Genomic DNA, 19,100 nt, shown 5'->3' with positions numbered 1-19,100 from the left:
TGCAGTAAACTTTATTATTAAGCATCTTACAGATAAATGACTGAAATGGCATCAGAGGAATTCTGACTTGTAATAACTGCACAGGGAGGAAAATGTCCGTCTCTAAAGAAGATCTAGCCCATAATGACAACACTATCTACAACTAAAATGGTGGGTGGATACAGGATGTTCTGAAGACACAGCTTCTGTCAGGTCTGTAGCACCTTTGCAGGAAAATGGAAGTGACTGTGAGGCCCAAACAAGCCAGAGACCTGGACAGCAATACTGCAAACCTCACAGGTGAAATGCTACCATTAAAAGATTTAATTCATAGGGAGTACATTTTGCTTTTTCATAAGTGACTTCTTTTTCAAAAAGTTTTCTATGATGATAACCAAATATATGTCTGGCATACATCATATAATTTGGGTTATCACCCCGTTACTCACTATATGCATTATGTCTTTAGTGAGTAATTGGTATTAGCTGGTAATTTAGATCTCTTCTCTATTTTCACGTATTTGCATTTTGAATATATGACTCACGTTTCACGAGAATGAATTGTCATTATGTTTCCGTGAAAACTCCATTTTGCAATGGTAGTACTCCATTTTTCAATGCTAATCCAAAGCTTGATGGTGTCGAGCTATTTTCATTTAAGTTGCCCAACTTTTTTGTGATTTGGATGTTATTATGAGTCTAATTGTAACAGAAGGCTGGCAATAATAAGGTGAACAAGTATAAACTACTCAGAATAGCAGACCTATTAAATGCCAAATTACACAACTCATTTTCAGCATTATGCTGCCTCGAGGCAAGCTAGGTTCCTTCTCCCTCAGAACAAATTTCTAGAATGTAAATAATGTATTGCTGTACAAAATCTCAGCAGAATAAGATATACAAAATTAATATAAAGTTAATATATCTTTTATTATTTCACTTGCTTCTTGAGTTAGCCAAAAATAAAATGTAGGTATATTTTTCTTGAATTGGTCAAATTAAATTGTAGGTACATTTATAAGTTTAAATAACAATTTTATCTTCACAGTCATAGGAGTAAAGTTTGATAATCCTGTAATAAATATTTATTTTAAATACATTTTAGGATAATATAATTGATATCTCTCATCCTCTGGATATATTAGTTTTTGAAAAGATACTGCAGTGAAGGAATGGGAGGGAAGGGATGGGAGGGAGGAAGGAGGGCTGATGATTGGGCTTAGGTAAGGTGATTTACTTCAGGAATTTTATTTATAATGCAACAAATGGTTATTACAAGAAAAAACAGACTGAAATGTGAAGAAAAATTCTAAAATGTGAGAAAAGTTAAGCCATCCAGAGGAATGCAAACATTTGTCAAGATGGACGCTAGAATATAGGAAGAGAGAAAGTAATTGGAGAAAACTCGTATCAACAATCTTCTGGTCTAAAACTGATGGGACTTAGTAACTCAGTCCATCATTTCACAAGTTCCAAGAACTGTGTAATCCTTCCCATCACCAAGAAAACTTGTATGACTGCATGAAATGTAACTTAACTAAAGCAATTTTTATGAATTAAGCACTAATGGTATATGATCACCTATTCTTGTGGTTAACCACTCATTCAAAGTTTAACTCATGACCTCAATATCATAGACAAATGTGAGGGCTCTCATCTAGTGCCTAAATATGTTTAGATCAATGTACTATGTCTACGGTCTTGGTATGCCTGGCTTCCTTATAGCGCTGTCTATCAGGAGCCCCTTTGTCTTCCAAGCATCTTTCTTGCTTTTCTGTGGGGGTTTCATACTAACAGCTACAACATGGGCTGTTCTCTTTCTCTCTTTTGCTATTTTTCTTTCACCAGATTCTTAAAACTTGAACCCCCTCATGCCCGATATGACCTGTCATTTCATTTTATATTGTACATGTTCCCACCCAGGGGACATAGCTCCCAATCATAAGCCAATAACATATTTTAGTAGTTAGCCCAATCATGTGCCTTATTCTAGGGCTGAATAAGAACACGGACACACCAGATGAGTGGGTCACTTCCAATTGCACAGGAAGCATCTTGCACCCATCTTTGCAAAGCAACAAGCCTCTGGGCTTTGTTTGCTGTCTCAAAACACCATGATAATTGACTGTTAAATGTTATATACATGTCTTTAAGACACATCTTTCCTTGTTTAAAGGCATATTTCCAGGCACTATACTTTATTGCTTCCTAAATGAACACTTTTTCCTCAATGCCAACTGCCATGCAACTATGGGATTAAACATTTTCTGGATTATAGTTTGAGAATTGTTTAGTATTAGCAAAAAACAGGACTCTAGAGTTCAGAGTAGTGACTCCGGGAATGTCTCTAAGATTTATGTTCCCTTATGAGTTGTCTTAGTTCCTTCTATTGTTTCTGTGACAAAATGTTATAAATAACTCAACTCAAGGCGAAAACTTCTATTTTAAATCACAGTGCATTTTGTTTTTTTATACTGTTGTTTCACTCTTTTTCTGCCCAGCCATAATGGACACTTGAAAGAACTGTTGAAGGAATCTAACCATTCCAAGTGATAATTTAAGCATATCCATGATTTCAATTTATTTTTCATTGTTACTAACATAATTTTATTTTTCTAGTTTCTCTTAATTTTATCCAAGTACTACAAATACTTTTGGACAATTAAAGGAACCTACATATTTATTTTGAAGATAATTGAGAGGAAATTGAATTTATATGGGATTCAAGAGTGCTCAGGGTAAGTAAACTGGAAGAGAAGGATGTAGAAACAGGAAAGAGGTCTGATGATGAATAATGATAAGAAAAGAAAAGGCAGCTTGCTCTAGTCTGTGTGGAAATGATGTTTGTAAAATTGAAAAGGCAAAGGACTTTGAGAAAGAACCAAAACTGTGGAGCATATATCACTTTTATCTTTTTCTCAGTGCGAAATAGTTAGGCTTGTTAGAAAGTACTAACTTATTTTCAACAGTTTTAGTGAGGTACAATAATAAATAAAAACAATATGTATTGAGTCTTATGAGTGTATAAATACTCAATCGCCCATTCTGTCATTCCACAGTCAGAATCATAGATGTGGTTGGCATCTATCAAGGGTGTATTGCCTTTTGAAAGCATAATTGATTAACAAACTAAATAATTAATAAATATATTTTATTTATTGTTGGTGACAAGATTACATGGTCTCTCAACTAATTTTCAAATTTTCAATGTTGTTTGCTGTAGGCACTCTACTATATAATAGATCTCTAGAAGTTAATTCTAGTAGAACTGAAAATTTACCTTTTGTGATTTACTATAGTTACTGAAAACTATTGCTGTGTTATATGTTTTGTTCTTTAATATATATTTACATAAATAGAACCACAGTGGGTGATGGTGGTGCTAGCCTTTAATTCAAGCTTTTGGATGGCAGAGGCAGAGGCAGATGAGTTCAAGACCAGTCTGGTCTACAGAGTAACTTCCAGGACAGCCAGGGCAGTTAACACGGAAAAATTCTGGCTTGAAAAACTAAAACAAATGTAACCAAATATTTTCTATCATTATGTTCAGTAAGTTGACTAAACTCTTCTGTTTGCTTTCTTATTTTATTCAATATCAATATGTCAACATTTTTCAAAGAAAAGGTTAAACATTTGTGTCTCTGTGTAATAGTATAATATATGATAAGGTAAAATGTAGTAATAATTTCAAGTTCAAATTAGAATTCCATATCTCATTAGAGAGAAGAGACCATAGATCTAGTTTTCTGTTTGTTCTTTTTGTTTTTAAATATGAATTTTGGAATTCAATATCATACTACATTTTGAGTGTGTCACATTGAACACCTAACACATGCGATTTAATCCATTTTTTGAAAATGTAAATGAGATATAGAAGTCATGTAAATTGTAGAGGTATGACATCATAGCAAGTCAAATTTACTCAGTATCATCCACAGAGTGTTTTTCTCATTTTTCCTTACTTCAAATCTTCTGTATACTGACATCTAATGCCACATAGAGAACATTTTCTTTGTTATAATTCTTCTCTTTTACAATTTGTTGCCTTTCAGTGAAACATATTCATCTTGCCAAACCTACTGTATTTGTAAGAACTTAAGGTAAAAACTACATGTTTTACCATTGTACTTTACTGTGAAGGATGTACCTTTTTCTCCAGACTGGTGCTCTGCTCCAATTATATTCTGCAGTTAACTCAAGTTCTCATGTCTTCTGTGCCTTTTTAACCTTTTTGTTTTAGAGGTTTTTTTTTTCATATATCTGCCATGCTGATATCCATTTTATTGTTTCTCAGAATTAGCATATATTAATAAACACTTATCAAATTACTTTAAACATGTGCCATAAACTAAAGTCTAAAAACGAACAAACCAAAAACCATATTCCAGTAGTGGTGGAAACTTACATTACTAATTCATCTTGTTGGGAGGTGTACTATTCAGACAGGTTTTGGCTACAGTTGATTAAAGATTATTTGGCATGTGTATTTACAGATTAGTCATGTGACTGGAGAAGACTGGGCTTTCAGTGTATCTGCTAGGAAATTTCTATTCTCTTTAAGGTATTGTCACCTCTCAGAAGAGCAATGACAGGGAACTTCTAGGCTTTTTTGACTCCCGGCATTAACTTCCATCTAAAAATTATTTACTTTCTCCCAGAGGCCAAAAAAAAAACAAACCCCAAACTCCCCCCCCCCCAAAAAAAAAACATTCAGTCTTTCTGAATCTCAGTCTATACTTGTCATACACGGGCTTAATGTCCAGGAACTAATTATCTGTGACTACGATGTAATAAAACTTTTCTATATACATTTGGCCTATTCCCTAGTTCCTAACACAGAGTTGATAATACCTTGCAATCTTCTGTTTATAAGAACAATAGATCTATCAGTTGTTACAGTAGTTAGTCTTGGCACCCTATTTTTAATATAAACAGTTCTAAAACCTTTGGAGTCATTAACTAACAAGAAATGTTTCTGTTTCTTAATAAGATGGCAGAAATCTGCAGTCCCTAGAAAGTTTCAGGATTGGAATAAGTCACTAGTTGAGTGAAGACATAAATGGAGATTAAACCTTTGAATCAAAACAGCCCTCCAGACAATGGTTGGAGATTAACTTGATTCTCACTAGTCACTGATTTAATTATGTTCATGTAATAGAACCACATAGTGACAGTATTTGAATAATATCCGAGTATTACTTTCAGAAAGGGTGTTACACCTTAGGACCACGGTGACAAGATGCCTTTGTTAAAGGAACTTCTAGATATCCCCATGTACCCCATAATAGCCATCTACCCTGATTCAGGCTCTGTGATCCTTCAAAGGAGGCAGATAAATACCCAGTAACAAGGGACCTTGAAATCCAAAGACTGCTCTCTGAATAAATCAGGATACACAAGGCTTTGAAACTGGCATAGATAATTGGTGTCTAGGGATAAGAGTGAGATGTCTATCCTATCACTAACAAGTCAACAAGAAGGCAAGATAGTATTACTATTATATTATAATTCTGATTGGTGGTTAGAGTATGGTGACTTCTGAAGACAATATGACTCCTGAAGATGATGGCAGATGCACTGTTGTTCAGGGCTCCCAACCTCAAGGTCGACCTTAGGGGCATGACCAGCTTAGGAAGGGAAATATATATATATATATATTAGGAAGGGAATGCATGTTTATGTATTCATATATATGTATATATGGACATTACTACGCACGTGCACACACACACACACACACATATATATATACACACACATACATCATACATACATACAGACAGACATACACATACATTCAAAGTCAAACCTGGAGGTAGTATAGGAGGTGAGAATGCCACTTAACATGTGTCCTTGTCTAGTGAACTCACTCTGTAAGCCGTGTTCTAAACTTTTGATAACCTCAAGACATAATATAACCCTGCATTGTGGCTCCTGGGACAAACTTGGATTTAATGGTTTATTTCATTTAAAGACAGAGAATATAGACAACAACATTGTATAGTATTATAAAAATCTTGCACTTGGTCTAACACTGAATGTCCTAATAGACAGTTAAAGGTATTCTTTCCCATGGAATATGTGACTCTTGTCTCAGTATTGTATTCAAACCCTGTATTCTTAAAGAGACAAACCTTTGTCTATAGAGTTCTCTGTGCTTCTGGTCAAGATTAGAAAATATGTCTTTTCCTGTGAAGAATTAGGGCCTGAAACATGCCCATGTAAGTCTGCTGGATAAGAGGTGGAGGGGAATACAGAGACTGAATGCTAGAGATAGCACCTCAGACAAAGAGAGACTGAACAAGATAACTTCTCTGCATGCCTATTTTTTGGTTTCTTCCTTCTTTGGGATAACCATAAATGTCATCTTCAAGTGGGATCTTCACTTTGATTCTGTTGAGAATAGGTATGAATCCTACACAGTCTCTATATACATATGTGCAAACATTTATATATGTCTCTGTGTTACAAAATATTAATTTTAAAATGGCAAAGTAATTCTATATATCAACATCTAAGACTAAATTTGAATGTTGTTATTGTCTGGTACTGCTACTCTAACGAACTACAGTGGTTAATTGATAAACTATAAATATACTTTTAATGTTTCTGTAATCTTAAATTTCAAGATTAGTTTATAGGAAGATATATTGTCTGTTGTAGGTCCAGGGTCCATAACAGATGCTGCATTCCCCATGAGGGACAAAAGTCACTGAAGGGTGAAGAACAAGAAAGTTTGACTATCTGTCTGTTTTCGGTCTGTCTGTCTACCTGTCTGTCTGTCTGTGTGCCCATCAGTCTATCAATAATCTCTTTAGGTATCTACCCTTTCCCTCTCTGTCTTCACACATATTGGCATGTCCAAGGTATGGCTTGAAGGTGTTCCTCAAAATCTAATGTTCTGGGAACTTGTTCCTCATTATGATACTACGAGAAGTGATAGGCTTCTAAGAGCTTAGTACACCCTTGGGATGTATTAATAAAAGCCTCATGGGAGGAGTTGACCTTATGAGAGACAGTTTTATAAAGGAACGTATGTTCTGCCATGAGCCCATAAATCATATACCTACAAACGCTGCACTTTCAGTTCTCTACTGTGAATAAAATAAAATGTTTCTTTATAAAAAATAACCAGTGTCAAGTACTTTCTTTTGTTATCAGAAAGACCCAGAGGTATTTATCAATGTGTTTAAATGTTTTGTGAATATCTTTCTATTTGTGTTTCTATAGACAATCATGGAATATGTCCATATATAATAGACATTCACACTTCTATATCCCATTTTAGAATTCGTTAACTATTTGAGGACAGGATCCTGCCCCCTCAGCTGTTGATAAGTGGAGACTATTATTATCAGGAGAATTACCTGGCTTTGTGTTGTGTTCTGTACTGAATAATAATTCTACAAGAGCTTAATTATTTCTAATGTAGAGAATAAATTGCTCTAATTTTGCGAGGCCTGGCCAAATGTGTTCTTTAGTTACTCTGAACACAAAACTTAATTTATATTATTTGAGTGCTCACTGTGATATTGCAGCTGTGACCTGAGAAAACCCAATAGTAAAAGAGAGAACTGTGGAAGATTCAGGCTGACATTTCTTCAGCTTATTCCTCCTAGAAGAGAGTGTGTCTGAGTAGCTGTAAAGTGATCACTGGATGATTTTATTCTGCTCCAAGTTTGGTGATCTCTTTCCCAGAGATGCTAGAACTTCCATTGGATAACACAGTGAAGGAGCTATTTTAGACAGGTAGGCTGACGTGGCTCTGGTGGTCACAAGGATTCTGCTGTTTGGGACTTGTTAAAGAGAAAAAAGGTGAAGGTGTTCTAAGAAATAAACTGGAGAGAGAAAAATGTAGTGTCTAGAGACATAGAACCTTGAAAATAAGCCTCCCATACCTATAACATTTGAAAAAGATGTTTGGGACACACTTTTGTGACAGCATCTGCTGAGAGAGTAGAGGGAGTAGACGGTCCATGTCCAGCAGGAGAAACTGGAGACTAACAGTAGAAGACTCCAGGTAGGTGTTACTTTCTGGTACATGTGACCTGGAACCCACTCTGCTTCACTTCTGTGACATTTTTCAAGGCACATTTAGTTCATTCCTCTTGTGACCTAAGCCTTCACAACTTGGTCATTGTGGATCCCAGTTCTCTGCTTTAATTATCATATTCACTAATTAGTTTTCATGTCTTTTATTTAAGTCACAAAACTTTATTTAAATAAAAAATGAATTGTATGGATACAAGCTGGAAATTTTCACCAAGGACTTTAAATACCAATTACATGTTAAATAAACAGATTCTTCAAAAAATTCTTAAATCAAATAGAATACTCAGTGGTGTGCTGGACAACCAACTCTATATAAATATGCTTACTAACAAAAACTAATTTGTTTGTGTGTTGCAAATATTTCCTTTAGAAAATGTAAGGTATTAATGTTATATTCCTGATTGAGCAGTCTGAAAGTTACTTGCTCCAAGTTAGAATGTTGTAACTTCATACAGAACATCTCATTAAAACTCCAATGTGAGGTTTGACAGGCAGTCAAGTTCCTTGCTGGCAAGACTGAATACCTGAGATCAGTCCCTGGGCTCCACAGGTTGTAAGGAAAGAACCATCTCTTACAAATTGTCTTCTGAGCTTCACTTATGCACTATGGTGAATGCATGTGCACACACACACAAATAAGTGTAACCGAAAATGCTTCTATGTGCACCTATATTTAGACTTATTTAAATGTTTTGATAATATTTCATTTTCATAAAATAATTTCTGTGAAATCACTATATTGAAGTCCTATCATCCATATAATAGAGAATAAAGAAAAATACCAACTCCAGTATTAATTATATAAAATTCAGTTAGTCAAAATATGAACTTATTTAATTTACTTGGGGATTATTTAGTTAAAAGAGATATGCTGTTATGTCTTGTATTGAAGATGGTGAAAGAAGGAAAAGAGTGAGAGGCTAAGTAGTTCTTCCAGGTAGAAAAAATGGATGATATAGGATCACTTGATAACACAGCATCATCTGATAAAATAATAGAATTGAAGACATGCTGTTGGCACAGTGGGTAAACCAAGAATAGCAATTGTACATTTGTTGATAGTCATATCTGACAAAAATCCTCTCCCTATAAGTTCATGTGTATGTCTCTGTGCATACTGTAAGTCAAGGAATCAGTCTACTCTCTTTATCCACCTGAATTTCCTTTTAACTTTTATTTCTCAAACAACCGGGATCTAGGTTAAGGTGATGAAAGAATTTAGTAAGATTCTTATATATTTATATTTAGGCACATGACTACTTTCTGAAATAAATGAATTTGATGTGGCCAGACAAAAACGCTCTAGTTTAAAGATATCACTTTAAGCTTGTTCACTTGTATGTATATACTGCTGAGTTTTGAATTCCAAATTAACACAAAGAGAGTAGGCAATATCCAGGAGACCTGGGTTTCCTTTGATCTGCCATTTCTCTTCTCTCCAGTTCATGGATTCACAGGCTATGAGTTGTGCATTTTTGCCCTTTAGTTGTGTTGGTTGTTGGTCATTTCTCTCAGAGTCCATTTACTAGTGGATTATAATGCTGTTTATTTATTAACATCACTACAGAAAGTTCTGCTTAATATATTTATTTCATCTTGGTGATTTAGATCACTTATCTCTATACTTGTGATTCCCCTGTTATTTCACTTCATAAATTCTCTCAGAACAGACATCTGGACTCCTACCATCCATAAGCCCTCTGTACTTGCTTTCTACCAATTGCTGTACTTCATGAAGCTTAGAACACATTTCTAAATTCTCTCCTTTCATTATTCAATACTTCCAAGGAAATCTTGACATAGTTCACTATCTTCTTTTCCACTGGCTGAACTCACGTTCAGAAACATTTTGTTTGCTGCATCTGAAAAAAGGGAGAATGTGTTTAGCACCCAAGGAGTAGACGCCAAGGAAGCTTCCATGTATCCTGAGATACACAGATGCCTCACACTAGATAATAACCTCACCAGTTCCAGACGTCCTGATGGAATTCAGGAACAATAACATACCAGAGCATCCCTCAAACCCGCTGTCACACTTTCTAAGGGCAATTTCATTTAATTTATAACATACAAGACTACACTATGCTGCTTGTTTGACTCTGTCCCCTATATAGCCTTTTATGCCTATTGTCTTTCTAAACATATATTACATATGTAAAGGTGTATATTATACATGTGTCCATGTGTATATATAATTTAAAAGCTGGGCATTCTTATTCCCACCATTAGTACATTTCTTAATTTAGGGATTAGCAAGTATTTGTTAATAAATTGCATTTATCCATCTTAGACCTGGTATACAGCACAAACCAATGCTTCTCTATCCTCTTAAAGTGCACTGTAAAGTTAATGAATTATAATATCATCAGTGAGCTTTTAATTTAAAAATGTAGGAACAGAGATATAGGGAAATGCTCTCAGGGATGTATCTTTGGAGAAAGCCACATAAGAATGCATTGGAAGAGCACCAGAGGCACAGCAATCTAAATTAATTGAGACAGGAACACCTTGACCAATGAGCTGGGCCAGGTGTCTGAAGTGAGCAATACTGGAACTGTCAGAATGTGGTCAGGAAGTGTCTGCAGTGTGTGCCTGCTGCACTGAGACTTCAGAACACTATGAGAGGCTTGGGCAGTAAACTCACATGATTCATGCTTTAAATTAAACTCTCTGGCTTAAGTGTAGAAAATTATTCAAAGCATAAGAAAATTAAAAGCAAAGTAGATACTGTCAAACCATCATTATTTCTCACAGGGAGTGGTGTCTGTTTCCATGTGAGTTGTGTGGGTGTCGCTGTGTTTTTTCTTATATCTGGAGTGGTAAGAGCCATTAGAAAATTAAGGAGGGACAAGAAGACAGCCAGGAAAGCTTCTGTTTTTCAGGTCTTCAAACACCTGTTACCCCACAGACGTGTCTTTACTCCCTTTCCATCATTCTATGTACCTGAAGACTCCAGGATGCAACATACACCTGAGTATATTGGTAAAAAGATCAGGTGTTTGCTTACTCTAGAAATACAATTCTCTAACAAGGATTCTGAATTACACATCTATTTGGACCCCGCAAGACAGCGGGCTACACTTAGGGACCGCATACTAATGTAATTCAGGCAAACCAGAGATCTGATGCTAACAAGAATTTATTTGGACATTTAAATTTTCTTCTTATCAGGGTTGAGGTCAGAGTCTCAGGATGAGTAAGAAAGTCACAAAAATAAAATTGTTGGCATTTAGGAAGCAGAGGTGACTAACCACTCCTGAGAGGTATGGATTTTTCCCCCCAAAATTATGAAGAATTTAATGAAAAGAGATTTCACCCTCCCAGTCAGGGGAAGAACCAAAATATATTTCTTATTTAATGGGCCCTTAACAACGAGGAGACTGAGGTGTCAAACTCATTCTTAAATAGAGTTGAAAAGCAACATATCTTTAAAAATTATTAATTATTTTAATTAACAGATTCTTTAATATTATTATGCTCTACATTTTTCTATGTTCCCTTCCCTACTTCTCCCTTCCCTTCAACCCTTTCCCAAGGTCCCCATGCTCCTAATTTACTCAGGAGATCTTGTCTTTTTCTACTTCCCATGTAGATTAGATCTATGTATGTCTCTCTTTGGGTCCTCATTGTTTTCTAGGTTCTCTGGGATTGTGATTTGTAGGCTGGTTTTCTTTGCTTTATGTTTAAAAACCACTTATGAGTGAGTACATGTGAAATTGTCTTTTTGGGTTACTTCACTCAAATGATGTTTTCTAGCTCTATCCATTTTCCTGAAAAATTCAAGATGTCATTATTTTTTTCTGCTGTGTAGTGCTCCATTGTGTAAATGTACCACATTTCCCTTATCCATTCTTCGGTGAAAGGGCATTTAGGTTGTTTCCATGTTCTGCCTATGACAAGCAAAGCTGCTATGAACATAGTTGAGCACATGTCCTTATGTCATGATTGAGCATCCTTTGGATATATACCCAAAAGTTGTATTACTGGATCTTGAGAAAGGTTATTTCCTAATTTTCTGAGAGACTACCACACTGACTTCCAAAGGGGCTGTACCAGCTTGCATTCCCACCAGCAATGCAGGAGTGTTTCCTTTACCCCACAACATCTCCAGCATAAATTGTCATCAGTGATTTTGATCTTGGCTATTCTAACAGGTCAGAGTTGTTTTGATTTGCTTTTCTCTGATGACTAAGAATGTTGAATATTTCCTTAAAAGTCTTTCTGCCCTTTTAGATTCCTCTGTTGTGAGTTCTCTGTTTAGGTCTGTACTCCATTTTTTTTTTACTGGATTATTTGTTCTGATGACCAATATCTTGAGTACGTTGTATATCTTAAAGATCAGACCTCTGTCTGATGAGAGGTTCATGAAGATTAATTTATTTTTACAAATTGTTTAATTTATTTGAATAAAATCACATTGGAAAATTTAGTTACAAATTAAAAAGGAAGATTCTAGAACTTTTAGCTTACCAGATTTAAAATTCAAGAACCTTAAACATATTGAAAAGTTTAAGGCTTACCAGTATCACTACAAAAATGAGACATGTTCAAGTAAAGATGATAAAAAAACTTCATGATGCATACATAACATAGATAGTTACATGGTTGAGAGACCAAAAGCAAATGCCGAGGGTCTTCAGTTAATTGTTTCTCACCAAAATTTATGCAGAATTCCTTTTCATCAGATCATCAAGTGAGGTCAGAGATAGTAAAGGGCATTCCTCAGTCTCACTGCAGCCATGGTAGTAGGGTGAGCTTGGCTGGAGGTTCTCTGCCTTCTTTTTCTCTTCAGCAGATTGTGTGTTTATCCTCTTCTTGTCTGTGTTGTCTCAAGTACATTGTGTTGGCTGTTGCCTTTGGTTCTTATTGCCTGGGTTTTTTCTCTTGCCTCCTCCTAATGTCTTTTCTTAGAATTCCCCTAAAACACAGCAGTCTTCAGTTCGAATGCATATCTTACTGGTCTAGTCCTTCTTTACAGTCTCCCAACTACAGCTACTTACTACAGAGAAACTCTGTAACAATATAACCTCTGTCTATGGGGCCTTTGTAAGTGTTAAAACAGATGCCGGTAACCATGGAGACTGAAAAATGACTTATACAAGAGTTCTTCTAGGCTACAAGCTTACCTTGGGTCTTACTCTTTTAGTATTTTAAACAAAGATTTATTTATTTTATTTTTATGTGTATGAGTGTTTTACATGTATGTCTATGTATGTACCACATAAGTACATTGTATTCAGAGGTCAGAAGATAAAATTGGATACCTTAGAACTGGAGTCCCTGACAGCTGTTAGGCTTCCTATTAGTGTTGGGCATCAAATCTGGGTCATCTAGAAGAGGAGCCTTTGTTCTTAACCTATTGAGGCCTCTCTCCAGCTGTCTGTTTTTGTAATTTTGTAAGTTGTTGAAAAGGTTGTGCACAACTCATATAATGGACAAGAAGTCTACTAAGGCTTGAAATATTTGCTGCATGCATACCTTTCCTCCTTCAACATATTTAAAACATAGTCTTTCCATTTATGACTTTAATGGGTGCTTCCTGGGGTTCTTTAATAGAGCAATCTTGCATTGTTGCATTATTGGATTGATGAAATCATAACTCTTTCCTACACTAGCTATCTTTTTTTTGCCAACCATTTTTTGCATTGACTTTCTTGTATCTCACTTCTATTCACTGTGGGATCCCTGTTGCATTTCACCTTGATTACTATTTATTGCATGTGTTAATTTTGCTCTTCTTGGTATTGTAGTGCTGACAACATGAACCGTCCTGCTTTTTAGACTCCTTTGTGTTTAGGATGAAGTGATTGTAAAAGTCAGTTCTTTGTCTGAGTGGACAGAGTGGATTTTCCTGATCCTAATTCCATTTCTGCTACCTAATTTTGCATGCCTCTTCAAATTATGAGATACCTGCAGTTGACTAGAAGACTTATAAAAACATTAGTCGGAACTCAAGTGCAAATGAATCAGACCTCAACATAAAGCCAAACACACTGAACCTCATAGAAGAGAAAGTGGGAAGTACACTTGAACACATTGGAACAGGAGACCACTTCCTAAATATAAACCCAGTAGCACAGACACTGAGAGAAACAATTAATAAATGGGACCTCCTGAAATGGAGAAGCTTCTGTAAAGCAAAGGACATGATCAACAAGACAAAACGGCGGCCTACAGAATGAGAAGAGATCTTCACTAACCCCATATCAGCCAGAGGTCTGATCTCCAAAATATACAAAGAACTCAAGAAATTGGTCATCAAAAGAACAAATAATCCAGTAAAAAAATTAAAATGGGTCACAGACCTAAACAGACAACTCTCAACAGAGGAATCTAAAATGGATGAAAGACACTTAAGAAAATGTTCAACATCCTTAGTCATCAGAGAAATGCAAATCAAAACAACTCTGAGATTCCATCTTACACCTATATGAATGGTCATGATCAAAAACACTGATGACAAACTTATGCTGAAGAGGATGTGGGGTAAAGGGAACACCCCTGCATTACAGGTGGGAGAGCAAACTGGTACAACCCCTTGGGATGTCAGTATGGCAATTTTTCAGAAAATTAGGAAACAACCTTCCTCAAGACTCAGTAATACTACCTTTGTACACAAAGGATGCTAAATTGTACAAGGACATGTGTTCAACTACGTTAATAGCAACATTGTTTGTCATAGCCAGAACCTGGAAATAACCTAAATGACTCTTGACAGAAGAATGGATAAAGAAAATGTGGTACATTTACACAATGGAGTATTGCACATCAGAAAAAATAATGAAATCTTGAGATTTTCAGGTAAATGTATTGATCTAGAACATCATATTGAGTGAGGTAACCCAGACCCAGAAAGACAAATATCATATGTACTCACTCATAAGTGGCTTTTAGACATAAAGCCATAAAGCAAAGAAAACCAACCTACAAATCATAATCCCAGAGAACCTAGACAATAATGAGGCCCTAAGAGAGACATACATGTATCTAATCTACGTGGAAAGTAGATAAAGACAAGATCTCTTGAGTAAATTGTGTGCATGGGTACCATGGAAGAGGGTCAAAGGGGAGAGGAGAGGAAGGAAGGGGAGCAGAGAAAAATGTATAGCTCAATAAAATCAATTTAAAAAGTTTAAAAAAACATCAGTCAGAGATTAGTTCAATTTTTATATATTAGTATAATTTCTTAATAAAAGTAATAGTGAAAGGCCAGAGACCACTTTTTTTCTTCAATATAAGTTGTGAAACTACTTTCGCATAGGAGTTTGATACTACAGATATTGTCAGGGACAATATCTATCTATCAATCTATCTATCTACCTATCAATCTATCTATCTATCTATCTGTCTGTCTGTCTGTCTGTCTGTCTATCTATCTATCTATCTCTTTCTCTCTCTCTCTCTGTATATATATAATTCAGGGACTGCAGGTAAGTGGTGACTGACAAATTAATACCATGTGCAGTTCATTTTTTTCAAATATGGTTTTGAGAGTACCTTAGTGTTTCACTAAATTGCAGCATATTCCATAGTGTTTGTGCAAATAATTTTCAAAAATTTTAACTTTTAAGGGAAGATTTGCATAGCTTTCAAGCTTATAAATAATTAATTAGATAAATAGATACATTTTGTTAATTTACAACATTTATTCCTAGCTTTACTTCTTGTTTTTAGTTTATAAAAATTTCTTTTAGATTTATTCATTTTATTTCATGTGTACTTGCCTGCATGTATGTGTGTGCACCAAGCATATGCCACACGCTTGTGGAGAGTCCTCTGAAACTGGAGTTACGAATTGTTGTGAGCCACCAAACAGGTGCTGGATGCTGGTTCTGTATTCTTTGAAAGAGCAACAGTGCTGTTAATAGCAAAATTATTCCTTCAGACTCTTGCTTATACTTATTTTATTTTTTTTTAAAAAACAGGATTTTCTGTGTAGCTATGACTATCCTGTAATTTGCTTTTTAAACCAGGCTCAACTCGAACTCACAAACTCACAGAGATCCACCAGTCTCTGCCTCCAGACTGCTGGTATAAGAGGCATGTGTCACCATTGCCCAGGTTCTTGCTTACACTTTAAAAAATTTTTTTTCTTGATTCTAAAATTAACCTTGGAGTATTTCAAATTGTTGCAAAACTCACAAATTTAATCCACTTTCAAGTGTGCTATTACCATTCAAAATTTATATACTGAAAGAAATACAATCACAAAGGAATAAAAATTGGTCAATGTATTATTCCCCCTTAAATTTTGTGACAAATCTTAAATACAAACATGTAAAATTTATAGAACTCATATCAATGAATATATAATTTTTAACAAATAAAATTTTATTTTTATAAATTATACATTCATATATCTTATAAAACTATAGTCCACAGTGAGTCATCAAAAGTGTTAGTAAAAAGCCACATCCAATGGTTAAACAATTTCTGGGGAAGCTGAGGCACAAGGATTGTGGTTTTTGAGGACAGCATGGTCTATGCAATGAGATCATGTCTCTAAAACACAACAGTGTAATGACAGAAATTAATTATTTTTAATGCGTTATTCAGATCTGTAGTTTCCGTGTTTCATAAGCCCAGTGCAGATTTTTGATGTTATACAGCATTTTAGCATTGTCCTTTATTTCCTGCAGGTATATAGTGTTTTCTCTTCTCAGCACCAATGTGGCAGTAAAATCCTCAGTGACGATCAAATCTGCAACGGGCTGTGCCAAATAAACCTTAAGGGACAATAGAGATGAAACAAGGTGCTCAAATATCGCTGCACAAGCTGGCAGGGGAGTGACAGTGTAGGGGAAAATCACATGCTGCCTGCCAGGAAGCAAGAGTAAAACCTGGCAGGATGTGTTATATGAACCATGCAGCTCTATATATTTCGGTTTCCTTATTTTTACTAAAGCATTCATTCTTTCATCCTGAAGGCCAGATAGATGAAAGAACCAAAACTATGAATAAAGAGAAACGGATAAAAATCATAATTATGGGAAGAGATGAATGTACTAAATTCCATGTGTCATAAACCTTAACAACCTGCAAGTCTTTCTGAAAAATCAATACTTGTAAATAGTGTTCTTCACCCTGGGCCTGGCGTTTCCAGGCTGTGTCCCTGAAGAGGACTTTAAAAAATAGCTTTGCAGGGCAAGCGAGATGACTTACTGAGTCTTTACTATCACCAAACCTGAGTTCAATCAACACATACTACACAACAGAAAAGAACAAACTCCTACAATTGTTCTCTGACTTCCAACTGAGTGCTTGGCACACTTGTGCATGTATATAAGAATACAAAATAAATATCCAAATCAGTTAATTAATTAATGGAATTAAGAAGTTTAGATGAGTGTAACTTGATAAGGCAGATGAATAGGTAGAGAGAAAAATAGCTCACATAAGGAATATCTTTAAAAGTATATGAATACCTACTATTTTATAAGTGTGTGAGATATACATGTATACACACAATTTTAATAAAGTTCTTCTGCGCAGTTATAGTAACTACTTTACCCTTCCTGTGATAAAACACTATGTCCAACATAGATACAAGGAATAAAGAGTATGCTGGCTCACAGATACAGAGGGATAGAGTCCATTAATGTGAGGACAGCATGGCATGCCAGCAGGAGCAGGGAAACTGGCTAATCAGCTTTCTTCTCTCACCTTGTCAACAATTTTATTTTTTAGAGAAATACTGGGATTCACGATCAAGTTGTTGGTAGGGTTAATCTCTCCCTAGGCCTTTCTCCCTGACGTATGGAATGCTGTCTGAGCATACTCCCATGGCTGCTTCCCTTTGTGTAGGCATTTCTAGTGACTCTCCTTGTCCTGCAAGGACATCAGTCATACTTAATAAGGATTCAATCCTGATGGCCCTTATGCCCTCATTTAACCATTGTTCATCTTAAAAGACCTGCTTCTTAAAAGATGGCAGGGCATGGGGACAACTAAGGCCTCAATATCTGAGCTTAGGAGGGAACTTAATTCAGGCTACAGTGAGTTTTAAATATCCCCTGTGCCCCCCAAATAGGTGTTTTATAAAAAGACAAAGAAAATATTTAAATTGCTTTCAAGTACATTTGTTTTTAGTTATTTGCATGATTTTGCCCTTTTTGTTGTTTCTTTGGAGAGCAATCTTCAGGTAGCCCAGACTGGCCCTAAACTTGCTATGTATCTAGAGGTGATTCTTTGCTTTTTAATAAAAAAGTTTTGATTCTTTATGGGTTTCACATCCTGCATCCCAATAACTTTCATCCTTCTCCCTTTCCCTCATATGTGCCCCTTGCCCTTGTAACCTCTCCCATAAAGAAACAGAATTCAAAAGAAAAAAACTAAGAAAGCAATAATGACCACACACACACGACCACACACACACACACGACCACACACACACACACACACACACACACACACACACACACTAAGACATGGTGGGAAAGCTGTAGTGTGACCCGGTGAGTTACACAATATTTCCTTTTGTCCATACATCTTTACTTGTAATTGTTCACTGCAATGAATCTTTGATCTGGTTCGAAGCTACACCCTCGATACTGGGTACTCACTGGGACTCTTTTTGGATATTTCATTGCTGTTTTGTGTCATGAAGATCCTGGAACTTTAGATCGGCAGATTCAGCAGTTCACAAATGAAGTGGATATTGGGGTGCACCGGCTCATCGTCTTGGTTCTGGGCCTTTATGGTAGCTAGGTTGGTCTGTCTGACAGCTTTTCCTCATTGGTAACAGGGCAATATCTCCAGTGCTATCCTGGCATGCTCACCCAATGCACCAGGCAGTCAGGAACAGACCTACTTCTCCTGTTCTCATGCTATTGGAGCCTGGTCACCTGCACCCACACCACCAGGGTCAGCTCCAGTATTTTACCCAGGTGAGGCACAGGGCTTTGCTTTCCTGAGTACTGTAGTTTCTGATGTGGAGGGTTAGTATTCTTGCTCTTGTGCTCTAAAGGACTCTCGTGCTCTCTCACCTGAAGCAGGGGCTGGTGGGGAGGGGGTCATCATTCTTTCACCGTGCTACCACATGGCAGACAGGGAGTCAGGATCCCCTGCAC

This window comes from Microtus pennsylvanicus, chromosome 12 (assembly GCF_037038515.1).
Source record: "Microtus pennsylvanicus isolate mMicPen1 chromosome 12, mMicPen1.hap1, whole genome shotgun sequence".
Taxonomy (NCBI): Eukaryota; Metazoa; Chordata; class Mammalia; order Rodentia; family Cricetidae; genus Microtus; species Microtus pennsylvanicus.
Note: the sequence above shows the minus strand (reverse complement) of the source record.